The sequence below is a fragment of the Aulonocara sp. 'chitande type north' Nkhata Bay genome, linkage group LG6, assembly GCF_057382095.1.
Source record: "Aulonocara sp. 'chitande type north' Nkhata Bay isolate Kocher_YH1m ecotype deep benthic linkage group LG6, A_spYH_male_GT1.1, whole genome shotgun sequence".
Taxonomy (NCBI): Eukaryota; Metazoa; Chordata; class Actinopteri; order Cichliformes; family Cichlidae; genus Aulonocara; species Aulonocara sp. 'chitande type north' Nkhata Bay.
This window is the reverse complement of record NC_141349.1, coordinates 34360783-34384193: the sequence shown is the minus strand read 5'-3', so window position 1 is coordinate 34384193 and position 23411 is coordinate 34360783. Positions and strand designations below refer to the sequence as shown.

The window sequence follows — 23411 nt, the reverse complement described above, 5'->3', positions numbered from 1 at the left end:
AGGTTCCACCAGCAAACCATACACACTCAGTAACAGAAGTACCACCATATTTGACAGATGAGGTGTTGCTTCGGGTCATGAGTTGATCCTTTTTTCTTACTCTTTCTTCTTTCTGTCATTTTGATCGAGATTTACAATTTTGGTTCAATCCACAGGACTTTGTTCCACAACTCTACTGCTTTCTCTCTGGTTTTTGTTATTTTCAACACCTTGGCCTTCATGTAACCTTTCATTCATCTGCATTGCATTAATGATTTTTTTTTCTTTTTCCCTCAGTGTCATTCACAAGGAAACATGAATGCTTACATTCAGCATCAGGTACAGATACCCAATAGGTCTTTAATGCCCAAGTTTTTGCTTTATTGAAAGATAACAAAACAAATAATTAAATAAATAAGCAGAAACAAGAGGCAGTAACTATAGATTAATAATTACAGGTCACAGCTAAATAAATGGCAGTAAGGGATATGTCCCTCCTGATAACTTTCATCCTCACAAGTCCTTTCACTAACACACTGTGACCCTCCCCATAGTTATGTAATAACTTTAATTCCCATCGCAATCAAGAAAGTTCATTTAAGTCATTTAAGACTACTCGTATGAACAAGAAATCCATAAACCAGTGATGCCGACTGTATAATAACTCTGAGATAATAATGAACCTTTTTTTCCCTCAGTCACAGTCAGTGATGTGTTGCTTTAAGATGTTCTGATTAGACATACCAACATCAGGATTAGCGTTCAGTAAGTCCAGTCTGTTTAGCTGTAGATACAGTGGATTTGTCTTTTTGTGAGCACATCCACAAAAGGCTTTTTAGATTTTGTTACTAAAGAGAAAGGCAAGCCAAAAACCAATGGTGAAAAGCAGATTAAAGTTGTCTTCAAAGCACAGTGCTGTTCTGCTTACAGTAAGAATTGTGTTCATTTTATTTTTCTTGTTAATTTTTTTCTTACTCTGTTTTATTTATTCTTCCATTTCAGGTTTGAAATTATAATGAATTACGCAAAGCATAACTTTATTGCTTTATTTCTGAAGTTCAGTGGTTTAGCACAGCTCCAAATGTCTACCATTTTTAATGGCCGTTTGCCATTTGAAAATATATCCACTCAGTTCACATTATTTAAGTTGCAAGGCCATAACATCTTCACCACAAACACTCTGTAGGACCTGATCAATAGATTGGATGACAGATGTTTCAGTTCTTTGGTCATATTTTCCTTTTACATTAGCAAGATGGAATGAGGTGCTTTGCACATACGAGCCGTCAGGCTCTAACAACATTCATCTCAAGACTTCTGCCACTGGCCGTTGGATACAATGAGGTCCTTGCAGCTCAGCAGCAGCTAAGATCACACACCAATTAAAATAGATAGCACACGCTATTGCGTTAGTAATATTTTTAGAGAAGGAAACAGCACTACCCCAAGAGCTTCCTACACTTTAAACTGCACGCTAAAACTCATGCTCTCCAGTCAAGGAGATAGCATGTATTAACTAACATCAGTAAGTAAAAGGTCTTACATTACTTCAGCTCTATTTTAATGCCTTAGGACGTGTAAAGTACTTCATCATATAGTAAAAAGAAATAATATTAAATCATTAGAAATACAGAATATTCCTGTGAAGAACACAAATCTTGGATGACACGTACTTAAAACCTCTCTGTGATTGAAAATGATGCTACTGACCTTGGTGAAGGCAGATGGCCAAACACTCATTCTTTAAGGTTCATTTAGTATGTTATGTATCACATGATGTTAAATGTACATAGTTGATCATGCAGGTTGACAGTTTTTTTGAATGATGAATGTGACCTTCTCCTGGCTTTTAGCAGTTTACTAGGTTTATTTTCTCTCTCTGTCCTATAACTTGGTTTTCAGCAGTTGTAGCAGACACCTGCTTTTAAATGAAAAGCTCAAAAAACCCAGTATGCAATATCTGCACTGCTAAACAGAATTTAAGCACTGAACAGATACTTCCCCAGGTCTTATTAGACATCAACTGAGCTAAAAGAGAAATAACATTCAGTAACACAACTTAGTGTATAATCATCAGGTATATCTATGCAGCTATTCATTTGTTTGGATCCAGATGATTTTTTTTACCTAGCTATCCAGCTCCACGGGTTCATTTGGAAAATGACATCTTTCATGGTTCTGCCTGAATTGAAAAAACATGATCATGCTGCACAGAGTCGCTCTCTACCACACCTCCTCTGTAATGTTGACCCAGACTCACTCTGCATTCCTGCCACAGATCAAAAACAGCATCAAGGGTTTCAAGACAAATTGTCTGAGTTTGGTGTTACTATTCGTCTTCTCTTACGTGACACATTTAACTCTGACTGTGTGTGTGCATAAGGAGGAACTGGTGGTGAATCATATTGGTGGTGGTGGGGGTGAGTGAGAGCCTCAGGAAGGATTAGAGGGATTGTGAGAAAAGACAAAAAGGGAATCCATCTCTTGTGGGTGTGCTATATATGTGCATGTCTGCTGGTTGTTTAAAAGAATACTGAGGATTCATCGATGCATATTTCTGACTATGCTATTAGAATTAAAGGTAGCTGAAACAATTTGTATCTGTCAAAAGTCAATCGTTAACTTTTTGATTTTGGATCTGTGCTTTGCTTCTTCCACAGCACATTTCCTTTATCTCTACATTTCCTACTCAGAGTTCAGGATTTTACTTTCATGTAGTCAGTGTGGCTGTAAAGTGAGCTGTGGTAAAGGAAATGTGGGCTTGCGGAATATCATAACATTCTAGGGCATTAATTCAATAAACCGGATTCCTCATTCATGCAGAAAAATATGCACAGGCAAGAAAAGAGAGCACAGACAATTTCCATATATGCATATGATGAGTTTGTTCGGGTTATATTCATCACAAGCAAATTTAATTGGAACTCCATAGTAATAATAATACCTTTAGCAACTCAATTAGTTTTTAATGTATTTCAAGAAACTTCCAGGAGAGCTGGAAGTTGGGCTCAACTTTCAGGAGGGTTGAAGCCCAAAAAAAAATTTGTTGCAGGACTTTAAAAACATGAAATCAAGCAGCCATCTTGGTGGGAAATATGGTTCATTGATGCCTTGGAAGTTTGAAACAAAATTGAATAGAATCACTTAAAATGAAAATGCAAAAGATATATGGAGCATTTTATATGCTTATATTGGCTTTAACACTTTGATATATTTCATCAGTATAATTTCTTTGATAAACCACTTACACTTACACACCAAATACAAAAGGAAAATGTGCTATAACCTCAAAGTGCCTTAAAATGATTTAATGCAGGTTTTACCACATACATCTTTTCATCTGCAAGTAAGTATTGATTACTTGCAGAGGTGAAAATAGAGCATGATAAAGTGTTAACACAAAGATGCTAGAGAGTCACTGCATCAACTGCAGTAGCTACAGACATTACAAATGGGGCAAAGCGTAGAAGGGCAGAATACAACTTAAAGTCATGTGCCAAACACAAGAAAATAACTGTGCCAGTCACAAGATCCTCACTGCCTACGACTGAAGGAAAGTTTTATCAACACCTCAAAATACAGCAAAAAAGAAAACCAGCTGACTCGACACCTCTGGCTGTCCCAGTTTATGTTAATTGATGTAGTACTGTATGACATTAAAGTCATGAAGACCCAAAGTCTTTCTTTTCTTTTCTTTTTTAAATTTGACATTAGGTGCTCATAAAAAGCACAAACCCATAATCCATAATCCATAACAGCAATCCCATACTGAGGATGTGTTTTAGTAGGATGCTATTAGATAAGCTGTAATATATCACAGACATTATTAATTTATATCTTCTTTATCTTTTCAGAAGAAAATGTTTTCATTGCTACAAACACATAGACTTAAGGGGCAGCATGATGGTCTGGTAGGTAGTGTAACTGCCTTACAGTAAGACGAACCTGGGTTCAACTCCACCATCTTCCTTGGCTTTTCTGTGTGGAGTTAGTGTTTGTGTGGGTTCTCTCGGAGTGCTCTGGCTTCCTCCCACAGTCCAAAGACAAGCAGTTAGTGTGGTTAATCTGTGATTTTAAATTGACCATAGGTGTGAAATTAAGTATGAATGATTGTCAGTTTCTCTGTGTTGAGCCCTGTGACAGCCTGGAGACCTCTTCAGGGTGTACCCTGCCTCTTACCTAAGGCAGCTGGGTGGGGAATTGGAGTTCATTATGTTTGGTTTAGTTAGGTTTTGTGTGTTTTACCCCTTTTCCTGTTTTTGTGGGCTGATCAGCCACTATTTAAGTTTCCCCTTTGTCTCGTTCAGTTGGGTCAGTTTGTCTGAGTTATCAGTTGTGTTGTTAACTTTGAGTAGAGTTTTGTTAGTTTGACCTCTTTTATGGGCCCAAGATTTTTGATTCTTTTTGCATGAGTTAACCAATTATGTTTTTTGGGTTAAATAAAAAATCATTTTTTGGACTTTAACCTGTGCCTAAGTTTCCTTCACTGCTCGGTCCATCACACCGCTTTGTAGCTTTTATTTGAAAACCAATGCCCAGTCAAACAGCAGTCTCATGCTCCATCACTATTCCATAACAGCCCACAGGTCATATACTGATGCAGTATAGCCTGATGTGAGCAGGATAATAGTTACAAGTGAGTTTGGAGTAAAGTGGTCTTCATTTTCTGCAAAGGCCCAAACTTTTAAGGTCTCTCCAATAAAAAATATATTTTCACACTTTTTAAGTATTGCAATTAAATTGCAATTAAATTTTCTGTCATCTTTAATCCAAGCGCTTTCAGAGTTTTTCAGCGCCTTGTGGTCCTAACACTGGTTTGGAAGCCAATTAGTTACTAATAGTCAAGTGGAAATTTGACTTTTCCGCACCACATACATGGAGAATGGATCATCTAAGTGACCTCAAATAGTGGTTTCCACGAATTGGTTAAACTTTTGAAAGTCACAATATTTGTCTAGTAACTGAATAAGGAAGGGGGGGGGGGGGGGGGGGGGGGGGGAGTTATCCTTTTGTTATGTTCTCTCTTATAACTTAACTGGTAAAGTAACAACACCGTTTTGGTTGTTAGTAACTTACTTTAATAACCATGTTGTGGGAACGCACAGGCATATCAATGCGCACATGCACCACACTTGGTGTTCTCTACTTTACACAGAAAGTAGTACCACAAAACTATAAACTGATTTTACTAAATACATAACACCTTTTTTTGTGGAAAAAATGTATGAGACAAATTTTGATTCAAAACAGAGCATGTCTGGAAGGGGGGGGGGGGGGGGGGGGGGGCAGAGAGGGACCGATGTCATAAATAAATGATTCTTTGTTCATTGATTAAACTGCTCTCAGCTGACTGGAAACGTTAATCATTCAGCTTCCAACTCTCTGACCTAAACATTCAATTCAATTTCACAGCTTGAATAACAGTTTTTTTTATCATTCGTATTGCAAAAAATAAAACGTAAAACACTGCTGCTAGTATTCGTCCTTGCCCAGCATACGTTTGAGAATCGTGCTTTAAGATGAAGCTTTAGCAGCTCAAGGTCAGAGGCAACACTTACTGATTTGCACCACCTACAATACGAGGAAAGAGGAGGCAGACTGAGGAAGAGGAGAAAGACAATAATGTCTAACATGAAATAAGAGGCTAACTCAGAAAAAAAATATTCAGACATATCTGACAGATTTATGAAGCTTTTTTGTGACTTTCATGCAAAGGCTGTGGCAGCTGACGGCAGGCTTCTCAGCTCAAGGTCCTGCCATGTGATTTAAAAAATAAGCCTCATCGCTCAAATCCATTCCAGAATGATGAATCGTGATGTGACTGGGCTGGATTTCATTCCTCAACTCTTATCATGGTTAATTAATTACCACGAGGAATTAAAGTGACAATCATCAGAAAACAAACGATTTTAATGGCATAATGTGGAAAAGAAAATTCAGGGAGTAAATTAAACTGGCAGATAGTCAGACATTTTTAAAATCTCTGTGTTTAAACCACTCATTTGGAAGAATAAATGCGCTTCAGTGCACTGTAAATGCTTTTGTATGCACAACAACATTTCGGTTCGATATGTCTTCCTTCTGACGTACTTATTACTCTGCCAAGCAATGTTTTCGCTGCTGTTTGTCTGTTTCTCTTGAAAATTGATTGGTAGCGCTCAAGCCTTCTACAGCAGACCCCTCGCTGCTCAGCTAAGTTTTGGCACATATTACTTCTTACTGCTTCATTCTCTGTACCATATTGCTTCATTCATTACTCCAGTCTATCCGTGCCTCATGGCCCATTCATTTCCCCCCTGAATCATCGTGTTATCAGTTTAAAATTCACATGGCGGCTCTCTCCTGACCAGCATCACCGATGCCAACGTACAGCACTCACCTCCTCTCTTTACTTTCTGTTTATCACTGTCTGTAAAAAAAAAATAAAGGCTGCAAATGTTCAAGAGAAATGAGCAAAATTTAATGCTAATTTGTCATTTTTATGAGCATCATCTGTGACAAAAATGTCAGCAGTTGAAACTGTATGTCCTTTTTGACACAGAAGAGGCAAATTTTCTTTTAAAATGAACTGAACTTCCATTTAACCATATTTTCATTTTCCTGATGGTTGAGGACCCTGTGTTACTGCAGGCGTATAGCCAGTTTACAGAGCTGAAATTGAAGAGACGGGATAATAAACATGGTTTCCAGTATCATTTCCCTCATGAATCTTGTTGCTTTATCAGCATGTGGGTTTTCTACATGACCCCCACTTTCATGCTTCAGCGGTCTCAGTCGCCTACAAGCATGTTATCTAACTTGTTTCTGTATTACCACATGGTGAAATTGTTTTTTGAAACAGCTTATTTAAAAAACTTCTGTATGATATAAAATATGAAAACTGATATTGTGTCATTACCTATTCTCTACACTGCCAAACCAAAACTGCCTCATGGACATTCAGGAAGGCAGGGAAGTCAAAGGAATAGCTGCAGACATACTGTCTGTAATAAAATAATAAGAAAACATGTTCATTATTATATTAGGCTCTGGAATACCTAAATAGATTACTTTTGTTTGCTATAGTTATCAATGATGAGCTCAATATCATGAACAAAGTCTTTGAAGTCTTGTTTTATTGTACACAAAAAAAAAACCCATGTAACGTCTTCTGTGTAAAGAAACAAAGGTCAAAAATAGAAACGAAAACCTTGCTCATATCACACGTGCCATTGTTTGCCACAGAACCAAGCAGGACAGCGCTGTCCTTTGATTGGTAAATGCCACGTAAAAGTAAATGCTTAATTCAAAATGCAAACTGACATTTAATATTTCTTACATATAAACTTCTGTCAGAATTCTAATGTAGTGCAGATGTTTAGGTTGTTGTCTAAGTTCATTTACTCTTTCATATATCATGCAACAAAACACAAATCAAATGTCATTTTGGTTGCTTTTGATATTTGACTTTTTTCCACTCTTTTTTTACTTCCTCAAGCTGTGATCAACTCCTGGGAGTAGAAAAGTCTGAGCAGTTTCTCAGCTGCTCTTATGAATGCATTGTTCTTAATAGAGAAATCAGATGAGCTATCAGAAATCTTTTGAATTCACACCCCTAATTTCTTAATATCCTATTCCTGCTGGCACCCATTGGAAAGGGCTTCCTGTGGTATTCTATATACCATATACTTGCTATTTTCTTTTTCTTTTCTTTTTTGTTCTCTTTGATCCGTGTTGATGGGTAAATTATGCTTTGTCCCATTCAAAGTATTTCTGTGCAGGTATTTCTGAGTTGAGTTGCCTACAAACATCTAGGATTAGAGGGAGGTAGTATACCTCACACAAACACACTTTAAAACAATAAAACTCGGTTATTTTCTGACCAGTATGACTATGAAAATGACTTCCTCATTTTGCAGTGTATTTTTTATTGCAATGTTGCATGTAATCATGTTTTTAATTGCATCCATGGCTAAGAGTGGACACGATTTACTTACTTATTTATTTATTTATTTATTTATCAGCTAAATGCCGCCTCTTACTGACGTTTTCTGTTTTTTGTTTCCCTTTTAGGATACTGGGGGCGGAATCGTGATGGATTCCTTACTGCCAGCAAACCACTGGAGCTTCAATGTTACCAAACATTAAAAAGTGCACACAACGAATCTCTTAAGATGTGCTGACTTTGGAGTCATTTATTCGTGTTACCTCTTGAGTCTGCTGGATAGTTTTATTTTATTTTATTTATTTATTTATGTATTGCATTTATTTAATGATGTCTATTTTCACTTCTTCCCACCCACTCCCCACTCCAATCACTGTGTGTCACTGGTAACCATCAAGTGATTACTTATTTAGTATTTTATTTTTATTATATATATTCCAGATGGAAAACTCTGCTGTGATCGCCTCTTCAGGGCCAACACTTGAGTTAGAAAGGAAAAACATTCAATCACATTCAGTTAAAAGTACCGGTGGGAACGGACCTACATAAAGCTAACCATGTTTAGGAATAAGCCTCCCGGAAGTTAAGCGAATTTCGTTTCATAATAAATCAAATCATGCCAAATTAACTTTTGTATATGGATTTACGAGGGAAAGGTGTAAAATTTATAGCCTAAATAAAATATCCATCATACAGTTGTACTAAGAAAGTATCTGCAATCGAAGCGAATACCAGTTTTACAGGTATCACAACATGTTGCGACATTTGGAAAAAGAAAAATGAGGAAAATTAAACACCTTTGAAATAAATGTATGACACGTTATATCGTCGGCTTTACCTAGACCCTGGGTGTCACTGGGTTTTATATTTCTGACCTTTTTTTCTTTTTCTTTTTTTTTTTGAGAACAGCACGATGGCACGGTGTAGTTAGCAATGCTGCCTCATAACAAGCAGTGGGTTCAAATCCACTGTTCGGTGAAGGCTTTCTGTACGCATTTTGCATGTTCTCCATTTATCTGCGTGACTTTCTCTGGGTTCTCCAGCAACTGGTGATTCTGAATTATCCATAGTTGTGAATATTTTGTGTCTCTCTGTGTTAGCCCTGCACAGACTGGCCTATAGTAGCTGGGATAGGCTACGTTCCCACCGACCATGAACTGAATAACTGGTAAGAAATGGATTGATGGACAGTTATTTCCTGGTTTTGTCCAGTCATTTTATTTGTTATACCTGTTATTTTTTTCCTAATTGTTTTTTCTAACTTTACTTGAACAATATTTTATAATATTTTATAATATATATAATATATTTTGCATTTTTATTCATTTTATCATATCATATCTATCTATCTATCTATCTATCTATCTATCTATCTATCTATCTATCTATAAATTAAAGCTGAAATCAAACTTAATATACAATAGATGTGCGCTGATTTTGTGAAGTCTGCTTAGACACAACATACACAGTCCTACATGATAACTCAAGTAAACCTCTCACATAAGGCAGGAGCATATTTAACTTTTTGGAGTTGTGATATATTAGTGTAGCATTTTGACCTGTTACTTAATAACTTTGATTCATTATAGTTTCCCCGCAGGCCTTTTTTTCTCCAGCATCTTTTTTCCTGCTCATTTTATTCGTGCACCTAATGTTAAATCACCTTCTATTGCCACATTCATTTGTTAAAGTCTAATCATTTTTATTTATATGGGTAAATAAATGTCACCACCGAAATTATTACAATTCTGATAGTGCTTGTGCTTATACAGACTGACTCAGGTATAGAAACACACATACATTGTTCCTGCCGTTCATCATGTGGAGTTGTATTTTGAAACTTGACACCGGAAGTTGGAGTCCTTGTTCTACATCGCTTTCTGTGAAATACAGGAGCGCGGAGCGCCATTAAGAGCGCAGCGTTGAGTACAGCGCACAGCGGACCGCACTGCAAAGAGAGCGACATTTACTTTAAAAAGTGATTTACAGACATCAAGAGTGAAACAAACAAAAAGACCCAGTGCTGCTTAACTGGACTAGAGCTAATTTGAGAACTCACAGGTTGTTTTTTCGTTCTTACTTTATAAATCTGCCTCTGGACACTGTAATACATAGTCTGTCTGCTGTGGACCTACCTGCTGTGATGGGCCGGATGAACAGCGGGCAGTGTGGGGGTGCCAAGAGCGCAAGAGGAGGTCTGGAAGCATAGGTAAAAAAAAAGAAAAAAAAGAAAAGAAAACAAACTGGTTGGAGTTCGCACTGTTTATCTGATTTTCTGGTTTCTGTCATCACAAAAAGTGATGACTGAAAATTCTGGTTGTCACATGCGAGTTTCTCTGTTGAGGGACATTGTTTAAGTGTTATTCATTTATTTTTTTGGAGCCGGCATAATTTTTCTCCGGCATTATTGACTGAAATGTGAAGCTCAGCTTTTAGAAGTGTTCTACAAGCTGAGGCTTTAGGTGATTGTTTCCTTTTTGCTTTTAAAGTGTTAGGACTGTTCTTATTGAATGCATTTACACAGTTGCAATCCTTCTTGTCATTCACAAAGTCCTTCTTGTCTTCCACGCCTCTGTGCTCTTGTATGACTGATTCTCAAGGATATGTGAGTGCGCCGGGCACATGAAGGGACTGGCAAACCTTGTTAAATGTGCCTCTTCTTCCGTCAGTTATCATCGGAAGCACAGATAGCCTTTAATATAAATTCGGACCAGTTAATTTGGGCTGTTCTAAAGGGATGGGACATCAGATAACTAAATAATATGAAATGCCAGTGTTAGTTTATCTCGTGTGGTTTGTTAATGTGGAACGAAAGGTCCGTGATCACTTAAATCGGATTGTGGAAAAGTTGAGTTGTGATAAATATCTCTAGCAAAGCCATGAAGTAGACAAGCTCTTCCAGCAAAGCAAGTTTTAGTGTTTTGCATTAACACAAAACTGCAAAGATGTAAGTTGTATATGAGACGTATTTATATTTCCTTTTGCTTTACGGCAATGTTATTGCTGTATGTGCCTAAAAAGTTCCAGTTTCCTAACATTTTTCATCTGCAGCTAAGGACCATGTAACATCAACAAGTAAGGTGTCTTCTCTTTAACTGTAAATTTATTGTTCTTATGTAATCACTTGATTAAAAAAGAAAAAAGTGACAGTAAAAATCGTCAGACCTTAGCCAATATCTGCCAGGTAATTTACAGCTTTCATCGCAGCTGTCTAATGCAGCTTCAGACAGAGCTCATAGTGCAATATGTCAGTGGAGGCTAAGAGTGCCCCTATACAGATAAACCAGTCAGTGTTGTAGTTCTGTAAGGGTCTAATGTTGTGCTTTTTGTGATCATTTCCTTGACTGTGATATTAAAAAAAGAAGAGCATTACAACTAAATAGAAAACTGTGACTGCAATTTAAATTATATAATGACCTCACAAAACAGTCAAAGCTTTTTATAGCTGTAATAGGATACATTTTAGTATGGTTATGTATTGTAATTGTCTGATCCTATTTAGAAAGAAAATAGAAAGAAAGAAAGAAAGAAAAGAAAATAGTTACATAGATGCTTTTCATGGTTATTGTATTTGATGTATTTTTTATTTGTGTTTGCGCCTGAACGCTCTGCACACCGATTGGTTTGCCCTTAGAGAAGCCAACTTGGACTCTTGTCCCGGGGGCATTTTAGATTAGGTTATGACTGGCTACTTTCAGTCACAAGAACACTGTATTCATTTCATCCATCCTTAACACCATATATACTATGCACAGATAGACCTGCTCTGAATTGTAGTCTTCTGAACACAAAATACCCCATGTTTGTTCTGATGCTTGCATCCAATTTCTTAAAAATGGAACCTTTTCTCTCCTCTTGTGTCTTCTTGCCCTCTTATATGTTTTTTTCTCTTTTCAATAAAAAAGAAATGTCTTGGCTGAGGGCTCGGTGCTTTCACCCAGACATCAGACCACTCTTTTGTAATGGTATGATGGCCAGAGATTTGATTTGCCTGGTCAGGATGGGCCAACTGTATGCAGGGAAGATTTATAAAGGACAGATATTGATTCACAGACACTGATCTACAAACATGAAAGCAGGTGAAGTAAGCTAAGGATATTTATCCATTAACCATTTCCACCTGCGGCAATCATCGATGTTAAAGTCTTAGGGCTTCACTGGCAGAACGTTTTCAATCAATAGTCAAAGACAGAAAGGGTTTGCAACCCAAGACCGGGGAAATCTCATCAGTTGGATTTTACATGGAACCTTTCGAGTCATTTATGATATAAGACTGATTTTATTTTATTTAATAAACCCTTCTGTACTGCTAGAAGGTACAGTTAGGTCCATAAGCATGGCAAACTTTGTGTAATTATGCCTCTATACAACACAGCAGTGGATTTTAATTCAGACAATCAAGATGTGATCGAAGTGCAGTCTTTCAGCTTCAGATCAAAGTTGTTGTTTTTTTTAAAAAGCATTGCATTAATAATTTATGTTTGTGGGTATCTACCTTCAGTTTTCTCTTCAATATCTGAAAAGTATGTTTTTTTGGGTTGCGATCAGGTGACTAGTTTAGCTATAGATGGTCACCTGATCATCTATCCCATTCCTTTTCTTTGCCTTGAGCAAGTCTGGGTGTGGTTTGCTTCCACAGTATGCTTTGGTTCATTATTCATTTTCACAGCATTTGTCGGAATCAGACCAGAGACAGCAGCTCTGTACATCATCAAAAAACACTAGTTCATTGTTTCCACTGGCAGCATTGGCGTTTGTTAATACATTATGTTTGCTAAACTCTGAAAGGCTGCCCTACAGTCACATCTTAAATGCTTAGTTTAAAATCCACTGCACAGTTGTCCAAATCTTGTCAGTGTATGGACCTCTTCATCTTTCTCAGTGGAAGTCAAGTTAAACATATTTTCGGTGTGTGATATTTAGAGGTCTAGCCCTGAAGTTGTACAAACACACTCTCTTGTACAAAACAACACATCTCAAGGACATTTTTACTATGAAAACAGTGAATGTGACTGTGAGGCTGTGAAATGATTGTTATAAAAACTCTTCACAAACTACACCTATGATACTCAAGTAGTCTCACAATTCTTTCAGATAATGACATATGTTAGGCATTTACTTGTATCTACAAGTCAATTATATTTATGTTTTTTTCCATGCTTGGAGATTTCTATGGATTCCTGGACTTTTAACAGGCTTAACATTTGTTCCTCTATTCTTCCTTCTTCTTAAGCTATGCAACCCTGTGCTCTGTTTCTCTTTAGTATGATATCCATACTAAGTGACAGAGACCACTTTACTCCCAAACCCAACTAACTACCCCAAGATATAAAGGCTGTGAAGGTTGTAAACCACAGATGTAAATTGTGCAGTTGTGGTTTGACAGAGTGACTTGTTAGGATTTGCCACTATCACCCCATGTCACAGCATGCCAATTGTGTAGAAAATCAGCGCTTACTCCCTGGAATGTCATATCCTAACCGTCATACCTTGATTGCTTTTTCTGTCTGCGTGGCAGGAACAGTGTGTGGGTGTCAGTGTTGCAACTCAAGTGATTTCATGCTTAGGGACTGCATCCAGTGAGTGATGGCTGATATGATACTTGATATTTTCCCGGGAAGTACTCCAAGAATGAAGCTAGGGCTACATACAAAGCCGATTAAGGTTTTTAGCCATTCTAAACATGCAACTCTGAGTCAGTATCAATGGAGCTAAATAAGACTTAAGGTTCGTTCACTTTCAGTATAATCACACCACCACCTGCACATACTGGCCTTACCTGCCCAGACATACATTCAGCTCCTACTTGTGTGATTTTGCTTTCTTTTCAAATCTTATTGGTTTGGGAGGTGTGATCCATATGCATACAGGTGGGACAGTCTGCGTCTTCTTAACAGATTTAGACATGCATCGGTTTACTTTGTGCGGTTGTGGGATGCAGTGTTTTATTGTTAAAATTTGATAAAAAATGATGGAGTGTGAAGCTTGAACTTTTCTTGTTGGACTTTTGAAAATGAGGCATGTCAGGTGTAAAAAGGTTTTAAACTGCTGTATTAGAGTAAAGCAAAAGACTGTGGAAGGACCCTGAATGTTACTGTCCTCTATGACACTGTATGCTATTATAGTTGTACTTAAGCTGAATGCTAACATTTTCATGCTGTCATGAAAGCGTTCACAAGATATTAGTTAGCTTTTGTTGGCTAAATATAAAATGCAGCTGAAACTAATAGCTAGGGCAGGGCAATATGGCCAGAAATATTTATCATGATATATATTTGAAAATTTGCGATAACGATATTACTGACAATATAATTGATGCGAGACAAAATACTTAATAACTCATTAACTTTATTTGTGGAAAAAAACCCATCAATGTATTTTCACTTAAACAAGCAGCTGTTTTTTATGTGCATTAAAGCTATATAAAAATGTAACAGCGCAAATGCAAATTCCTTGCTGACAGTTTAACAAAAAGGCATTTCCAGTGGAAATTGGCCGACATATTCTGAGCGTAACCATGCATAATACCCACAAAACTTAAAAGTTGGTTATATACACACAATGCGGTAATATTATGTTAGAGCACAGTACGTATCACTCTGCGAGGCTCCTGACTACAGTAGCAGTAATGCTCCGACAATCCATCGTGCGGTACGGCTTCGTAGCTTAGCAAAGTCGTACTAAAACATTTTTTGAGCGATTTTTTAGCGCCGCGTACCACATAAAATTGGTTCGTAATAACGACGGCCCGCTTGCATGCTCTACCAAAAATGTGCTTTGGTGTGCATCTGCCAGACAAAAGCCAAACCAGTTCCACACCACTGAAGTTACATCATGTTTACAAACCAATTGTAAACATGGTTCATCTGTTTCATTCAACGATACGCTTTCGCCCTTCTCATTCTCTGTCGCTGCCGTGCTTTTTCCGCCATGTGCGTATGAACACAAAGGCACTGCGCGTGCGTTTTACCCATATTCTATCGCGATATCTCATTTTCTAATTTTTTCTCATTTTCATTGCCTAACATTATACCGGTATTACCGTGAACGGTATGATATGGCCCAGCCGTACTAATAGCAATTGCTTTTTATGACCATGCTTTATTTGCCATTATACTAAGATTTTGAATTGAATATGGACCTGGAGACATAATATTACACTACTCTTTACATTGCTTTCACATTACTTCATATGGTGATCTGAAATGTTTACTCTGGGTTCTTTACTAGCTTTCTGTGCAGATTCTTGCAAAAAGCCGGAGTTGTTTTTGCAGTAAAATCCACTTATTTCTGTCCTGGATCCAGTTTTCACTTTACCATTGTGCTCCTGTTCATTCGACTGTTCACTCCACTCCTTAAAACATGTAGGGGGAGCAGTCTACAAGTTTTTCACTCCTCAAAAGGTGTAGACTGCTCCATTATTTTCCTTCTCCTGCTCTTGAACTAAAATAAGATTACTGTAGCGCAAGATAAAGGCCATGTTTGAAGTTTTTTTTTCTATCCACTTGCCATGCAGATAAAGTAAATTCAGAACCTCTGTAATGCAAGTAACGACATAATTGCAGTTGTGTTGTGATTACTGAATTTAACACAGTAGGACATTACATTACTCTGTTACTGAAAAATGTAATTTGATGAAAGTAATACTTGCATTACTTGGTGCACACAAAAGCATGGGGGCCGTAAAGTTCAAAACCTGCCACTTGGTTTTCCATGAATTTACAGCTGAGGCAAAACAAACAAACTGCATTTAAGGTTTTTTTTAATGTATAGATTTAAAAAAATATCTGTTATGGGATTGCTGACATTATGCACAGAGAATATTTATTAAATGCATAAAACACCAAAGTCCACGAGGAACAGCTGAGATGTGTTATGGCTGTTGATGAACTGGAAGGCTTAATTAATACTTAAATTACTCCACTCTAGAAACAGCTATAAATAAATAAATAGTAGCTCCACTGAAGGCGATAAGATGTTCTCCTGTTTGCTTGTGCAAGGATGAACTCCAGTCTTTTCAGCAACTGTAAAGTCTAGCAGGTAAACTACAAGGAGCTGTGTTTGACTTCTGGTTTAAGCAGAAAGGATGATATAAACACACACTGACATTTGCCGCTTAGTTGAACAGCCAGTTATTATTCTCACTGTCTTTTTTATCTGTGGCATCACGCAAGAAAAACAGAGGCTCACGATAGCATTATAAGAAGTGAATGGAAGCCCAAATTACAACATATTCAATGATGCAATTAAACCACAGGCTAGACTTGCACTCTTTTCTGAACTCCACGAGACCTAATTACCAAGATTAAATTAAACATCATAGGTTACCTCACATCAGAAAGCATAAATACACACATGCACAGGAGTGCATTATTTTCTGCATTACATTACACGTTCAAAACAAAATAACCAACTGCTTAATGCTGATTGGATGGTTTGTTTTTCTTGTGTCGAACTTCAAAGTCCCTGACTGTTGTTAACATGCTGAGAAAGAGAAGGTTTATGTTAAAGCCAGCCTTGCGTATTTCATTTTTCTTTTCTTTTGTAGAGTCCTGTATTTGATCCTGCATTTGTTATTATTTCATTACAATGAGTTAAAGAACAGAGAGAGTGATTACACTCAGAATCTCTTATTAGTCATTCTCTCCTGCATACAAATGTGCACATGTACATTTCAGTCAGGAGCAGTTTGGTCAAGAGAAGACTGTTCCAGTTCCTTCTGCAGTAATTTATATTTGGCGGCATGACTCTGTTCTTGGAAATAAGAGCACAGAACCCTCATCCAGGACATCGATTACGTTAGACAGCATGAAATGGATACGCTAAGGTGAAGTTGGATTACCGAACCTGGTGGTACATTGTTCAACAAACTTAAATGGTGTGCCCACTATAATATTTGCCAATTGGATTTGTGAAGGGTAGTTAGTTGAGCCATCAGGAGATACAGGCTGGCACTGAGATGGGTTGTGTCAGCTAATGTACTGGGGTTGCTGGCTGACTTGGACTTTGTGACTTGCCTGAACTAATACTGATACTTTGTGTGCCAGCTGTGTCACCACAATCCTGTCACCGTTAATACTGGAGCTCCAAACCTGATGCAGTACTCGGCTGAATGAAAGGTGTCACCACTCAGTAGAAGGAATCAATTCAAAAAGCAAACAACTTTTTTCACAGTTTTCTCCAGAACCTTTCATCTTTTCAGACTGTTCCAGCATCTCCCTCTGTGAAATCTAAAAATCTCTGGGCTCCATTAAACTGGTGACAATGACGGACACAGAAGTACAATTATGTCTTTAAGTTGCCCACGCCAGCCTCCCCGCTGCTCTCAGCACTGCACATGGCAGGTTACAAAAAAGTGAGAGGTGCACAAAAAACAAAAACACCAGCAAGACTCTGGCACAGTTTACAGGGTGACAATGGTGTTACAGGCATTGCTTTCCCTCCTTGAGTTTTCTCATTACATCAAGGGTCCTGCCTTTTTGTTTTCTTCCCTCTGTTATGGTAGAACTCAGTATGAACCGTGCAAAATGTCAATTTCAGCAATGAGCTTGAAAGAAATGTACTAATCTGAGATTCTTGTGAATTTCCATTTATTTCTGAGTGGAAAATTGTACTAAGCTGATACCCATTAACATTTATTCTGTTTTAAGAGGGAACATTTGCTTTGTTTTCATTAGTTATGAAATAAAGACAGGATAGCAGAACATGCTGAAGGGTGAAACTTTGTTGATCTGCGGGTATTCTTTTTATGCATGCGTGTTGAAAGAAGGCCTGCTATATAAACACAGTTGTTTAATTCATCAACACTGACCTAGAGTGGCTCGTGACGCATTCTGTACACACACACACACACACACACACACACACACACGCACACACACACACACACACACACTATAAGCGCAGATTGCCCCAGCTTGCTGAAACAAAGTTGGTGTACGTCAGCTAAAATCACAATAATTTAACTCCTCAATCTGATGTCATCATCATGAGACACCCTTGTGGCTATTTAACTGGCTGCAGGGCAATGTGGCATGAGGCCTTACAGATGTCTTAAATTGCTGAACTTTTAGTGTGTTTCACAAACACAGTTTGCTTACAGGGATATACGTCCTTGTGACTGTCAAAAATAAATTAATGGGAATGTGTTGGGAATGGGGGTATAAAAGAAAAAAAATGGAATTGATACAATTTTGTTGAACATATGCAATGACAATAAAAGGCTATTCTACTCTATTCTAAGTAACACACGGTGTGTGAACGCTGTCTCTGAGTTGCTAATTGCTGAATGGTACAGAGGGAAGTGTGCAAGAGTACCCATGGGATGTTTGGGAGTGTTTAGTGCATTTTTTTTATTTAAAAAAAAAAGCCATTAAAGAATTATGAAAAGTTACTAACTCTTGCTACAAAGTTTGTGTTATGTGTAATGAAGCATGGCTATCATTTCTGTGAGTGAGAGGGATGTCAGGCAGACAAGCTGAAATGACAATAATAATAAACGCTCAGCCTGTAATTACATCAAACAAAGAATCTTGGCAGATGGCCTCATATCTAATTTTGAAATTGTGTCATTTTCTAAGAAAATTGCCACATATGAGTTAAAGATAATGGATGTGCTGTGATTTGGACTACATCTAAAATGATCCCTGCGATAACAAGTCAGAAACAGCAGAATATCTCTGAAGAAGTAATGTTATGTGAATAGGTTGAAAATGTAAAGTTGTTGCAACAGTATTTTTTCCAAATTGAAAAGCACTGAATTGAAAATGTACACTAAAGAAATTCCTTTCTGCATTTTCTTAGCTGTTTCACCTATTTAGTCTGCTGTGAGGCAACAGTACTAACTACTGCGCCACTGTGCTGCACATGCTGAACAAACAATTATCTGACTAGTCTAATATGTGGGCACAGACCCAGACTTTAACATTACTATAGCTTAAACACAACAAAGAACAGTAAAGGATTTTCCATTTCCAACCTATTTGCATATCCTCATTATATCCCCTCCTGGAGACCACGGCGGGTCTGGGCCCACGCTAGAATAATAGCGCAGGGCAGGATGACTGCTGTGTTTCCTTCGGATTACTCCTCACCCCCTACCCAACCCTGTGGCTTGTCACGTGCTCCATAATGTTGTACTGTGGACATTTATGAGCTCTCCATGCAGAGGAGTTTTTTTGTTTCCTGTTCTCATGCTGTCCTCCTAGGAGCCCAGTATGAGTGGAGGTCTCTTTTTCCTCTTCTACTTTCCCATTGTTGTGTACTTTTTCAGTGTTTTTCTGTAACGCTGCCGATCTCCGACCTGTATTCCCATGTGATGTCTATGGGGGGGGGGGGGGGGGGGGGGGGGGGGGGGGGGTTCTATTCCACTGCGGGGCAACCTGCATGTGGCCAATAAAGCCTTGATTCATTCATTCATTCATAAAGGTTTTATCTTTGCAGTGAATTCATAATGACAAAAGTGGAAACATTAAAAACTCTGTAAAACCTCATGTTTCCACCACTGTACAATGTTATAAACACATGTCAAAAAAGAGAGATGTGTATATACAGTATTGTCATCAACAGTACATTACACTCCCTTTTCTCTATGAATGTCATTTTTAGAAATGTGGTGCTTAATATAGCACATACATGATAAAATTAAGACAGGGTCATCATTTCATGCTTGTTACACTCATTATAAATATAGCTAACAGCTTGTTAACTCACAGCAATTAACAACAGTAATTTTTGATGGCGGCTATTAGCTATATTTAGTTTTATTTCTTTATTTATTTTATTCTGTGCAGCTAACTGTGACATTCATGCATGTGCCTGTGATGCCACTGTGGCTGCATTCATTAATGACTCTCTGTCCATTCTGGAGGTTTTTCTAACTGGCAGCAAAATTGAAAAGAATAGGACCTTCACATTTATCACTACCTGCGTCATCCCCTGCTCTATTGTGTCAATCTTACTCTTACTGTTTCTGGACTGCATCTATTACCCTGTTCACCCATCGGTGGTAATAACCCTCCCTTTTTAAATCTAAAGGATTGGGTTAAACACACTCCCGTTGTTGTTCGGCTGGATTTCTTCCTTTTTCAGTTTCCCCCTATTTCCGTTATCTCTTCACACTCTACAATAACCATCTCTGTAGCCTCCATTATGCTCTCCCACACCTCCCGCAAGTCTTGCTTTCAAATTACACCACTAGTATTCTTCCAATATTTTTTTTCATTCACTTTCTTGGTGCGTAAAATTGAACTTCTTCTGTCTCTAGCCATCCCACAAACGGAATTGTATGTGAGTGGGTGGTACCTAAATCCTTGCCCTTGACTTTCATTTGACCCCACAACTGGAAGTTTTGCAGTGGGAGAATGTGTATACAATCATACAGAGCACAAGAACATTTTCACAAGACTCTATTCAGCCTTGTGAAAAACTCAGTATGCCTCATGATTTAATAGCTTGTAAAACTTTGTAGAGAGATGAAGCTTTCTTCTGACAATCCTTCCAAACAAACCATTGTTGTTCAGTCTATTTAAATGAACTGTCATGAACTTTAATGTTTAACAAACTGAGTGTGAGTTCTAGTCTTGTTTTTTTCTGAGCTTTGCATGCAGTGAATTTGCTGGAACATCCACTCCAGGATTGTGAGACTGCATTAACACAGACCTGAGTAAACCAGACCAGCAAACAGCCAAACTATACCAGAGTTTGTTGATGATCTCTTAATCAAGTGGATTTGTAAATGTGCACTTAATCTTTCACAGGATTGCATAGCATTCTGTGGAAATCTTCTTTTCTACATGACTGTAAAAATTATATATAGCGTTCTCTCTCTCGTGTCTAAGCTGATTGACAGAAGTAATTATCAACAACAACTTCATAAAGAGAAATGAGCAAGAAAATCAGCTTTTAAAACTTAAAATGTAAATGTGTTTGTTTCTAAAAACTACATTGTATTTGTTTTTTATGTAGTAATAACTCATGTTAGTGTTCAAAAAAGATGCATTTTTGGATTTCACTGCAGATTTTAATGCTACATTTATTTGGTTGCAATTATTTGTTACAATATTGTTTTTAATATTGCTTCAAATCCAGAAGCCACACAGGAAGCCTATCAGCTGGTGGATAATATAATATAATACACAAGTTCCTCTTCCATTATGTCTCTGTTAGATACTTGTTAGTACACTTTTATCAGGTACACTGTGTATATCAGCGGTCCCCAACCCCCGGGCCATGGTACCAGGCCGCGAGAGTTGAGGCTCGGGTGTGAAATGTATGGTTTTCAGGGTTTTTATCGGTTTTTAGCGTTATTTTGTTATCGTTTTTATTGTTAACTCGGTTTTCCTGGGTCTTTTCAAGTGTGTTATGAATAAATATTCTTTTTTTCGGTACCGGTACTAGTTTTATTTTGTTGTATTTATCCATGACACTTTAAAGGCCGGTCTGTGAAAATATTGTCGGGCATAAAACGGTCCATGGCGCAAAAAAGGTTGGAGACCGTTGGTGTATATGATTCACTTACTAATGTAGTATAGTGATAGGATGGTGACGATGGAGTTGCTAGGCAGGAGGAAAAGAGGAAAACCACAGAGAAAATTCATGGATGTAGTGAAGGAGGACATGCAGAGGTTTGGTGTGACCAAGGGGCATGCTAGGGACAGGATGAAATGGAAGTAATTGGAAGGAAGGATGGAATGGAGTTACACTGCTGTATTGGAACAAATGTACCACATCCTGCCGTAACTGAATTTAGTCTTCTAGTTTGAAAAAGGCTATTTTATGACTTGTTTTATCTTATATCTTAGATATAAATAGGAAACCATGTTTAAACTGAGAGAGAGTCAAAGCTACAGCCAAACATTATCAAAAGATTGGCATATTTTAATGTTTATTGTATGTTTACTGTATTGTTTACTGTATGTTTTCATTGATACTCATTGTCAAACGTTTCAGTGTAGCAGAGTCTGTTTACTTATCTTTGTCAAGAAACCATTAAGATATCCTTTGAGCAGAAATATAGAGGAAAGAGTTTCTTATTCTAAGTCTGTGTTAACTAAATCCTCAGTGCAGACAGTTTTTCCTGCAGCGATGTATCACTCTGTAGTTTTTTAGTTGTGCAGCAACTGGACCAGAAATATGCTGGAGAAAAAGTGGAATAAAGATATAGAGAATTCATCGCTTCTGTCACGGACGAGAATGCGGTGGACTCAAGAGCAGACTCAATTTGCTTAGAACTGTGTATAATTTATTGAAAAGAACAAAACGTGAACGGAACTGGGTTTAACAAAAACCATACGCAGAAAACTAAAGGAAATCCGTGGGCGGAGAAACCGGCGTAGAGCACGGGGAGACTTCTAACGGGAACTTCTGTAAACACAGGGGAGAAATGTTACTGAATGGGAAACAAACGAGTAAGGGACAAAGGTACGGAGTGCCAGTGAATAGTCTTGGGCTTACTTGGCGACCCTAGTCATTTAACGGGGAAAAGGCTGCCAGGGGTGTATTCCAAAGAGGGTCAAGAGTGGAGAGTCCGGTCCAGATTCCGAGGAGGTGGAGAATACAGACTGAAGGGCAGGCTGAGGAGAAGTGGAGTATATAATCCTCGGGTTCCGAGCAGATGGGAGGACAGGATGGAGACCAAAAACAGCACTACTGGTGAGTGCGATGGGTGGAGAATCTGAAGAATACAGGAAACAAATACATATTAACCCAAGGTCCAGATATACAGAGTCAGAGCTCAGAGGAGGCCGAGTTTACCACAGATGGTAGCAGGACGAACTGGCGAGGAGTGGCAGGCCGTGCTGGCTTAAAAACCCTCTAGGTGGAGCCCCGGAGATTGACAACAGGTGATGAGCTGGCCAACTCCACTCCCAGGGACAAATGACAGGAACCTGGACCACGCCCAACCAGACACTCCCACAGCATATGACAGCTTCAGAACTTATCCATTTTACATGAAGCGCTAATATACATCATAATGTGATCTATCATACATAGCTAAGGGGGAAAGACAGAAGAAGATGGGGAAGAGAAAGATAGACAGGAAATTGTAGAGAAAAATAGATGAGGTTTGCCTGTGCTCTCCGGCACTTGGCTGAGTCAAGTCGGACATTTTGACACAATCAACACAGATCTGCTGTCACTGCTGTTTCCTGTCAGGAATGAATCCCAATAGACAATCCCCCAGTGCCACTTACTCATTAATTACTGTATATAAATAGGCAGTAAACAAAGGCTGATGAATTAATTCACTGCCAGATGCTTTTCCAAACCAGTGTGGGCACATAAACATTTTTATGTAACTCTATCTCTAAGATATGCACACATGCCTGCAAGTCAAAAAATGAACTGTGATGCGTCCAGGTTTATCGGTGCTGAGATCGCGCAGGTGTTCTGGTTCTGTCCCTCTGAGCTTTACTGAATGAGGTTTTATTTGGCTCGTGCACTCACCCGTGCATTCTCTGCATTGTCTCTGCGCGGTTATGTAAAAGATAGTAGTGCTCGTGGAAAC

The 23411-nt window shown here is 38.2% G+C and overlaps 1 protein-coding gene and 1 long non-coding RNA gene across 2 annotated transcripts in view; one reads left to right on the top strand and one right to left on the bottom strand.

Moving 5' to 3' along the window:
• The first annotated feature begins 9794 nt into the window (after nucleotides 1-9794).
• The window catches only part of gcgrb (glucagon receptor b), a 57656-nt gene continuing 44039 nt past the window's right edge, over nucleotides 9795-23411 (top strand). The window contains exon 1 of the mRNA XM_086296490.1: nucleotides 9795-10112. The gene's annotated coding sequence lies outside the window, so the exon portion shown is untranslated. The remainder of the gene's footprint in view (nucleotides 10113-23411) is intronic.
• Nucleotides 22093-22820, bottom strand: LOC147328257 (uncharacterized). The gene is made up of 3 exons (XR_015130060.1): nucleotides 22658-22820; nucleotides 22358-22577; nucleotides 22093-22267 (listed from the first exon to the last, which is right to left on the bottom strand). It is a non-coding gene; the product is annotated as an uncharacterized LOC147328257 (long non-coding RNA).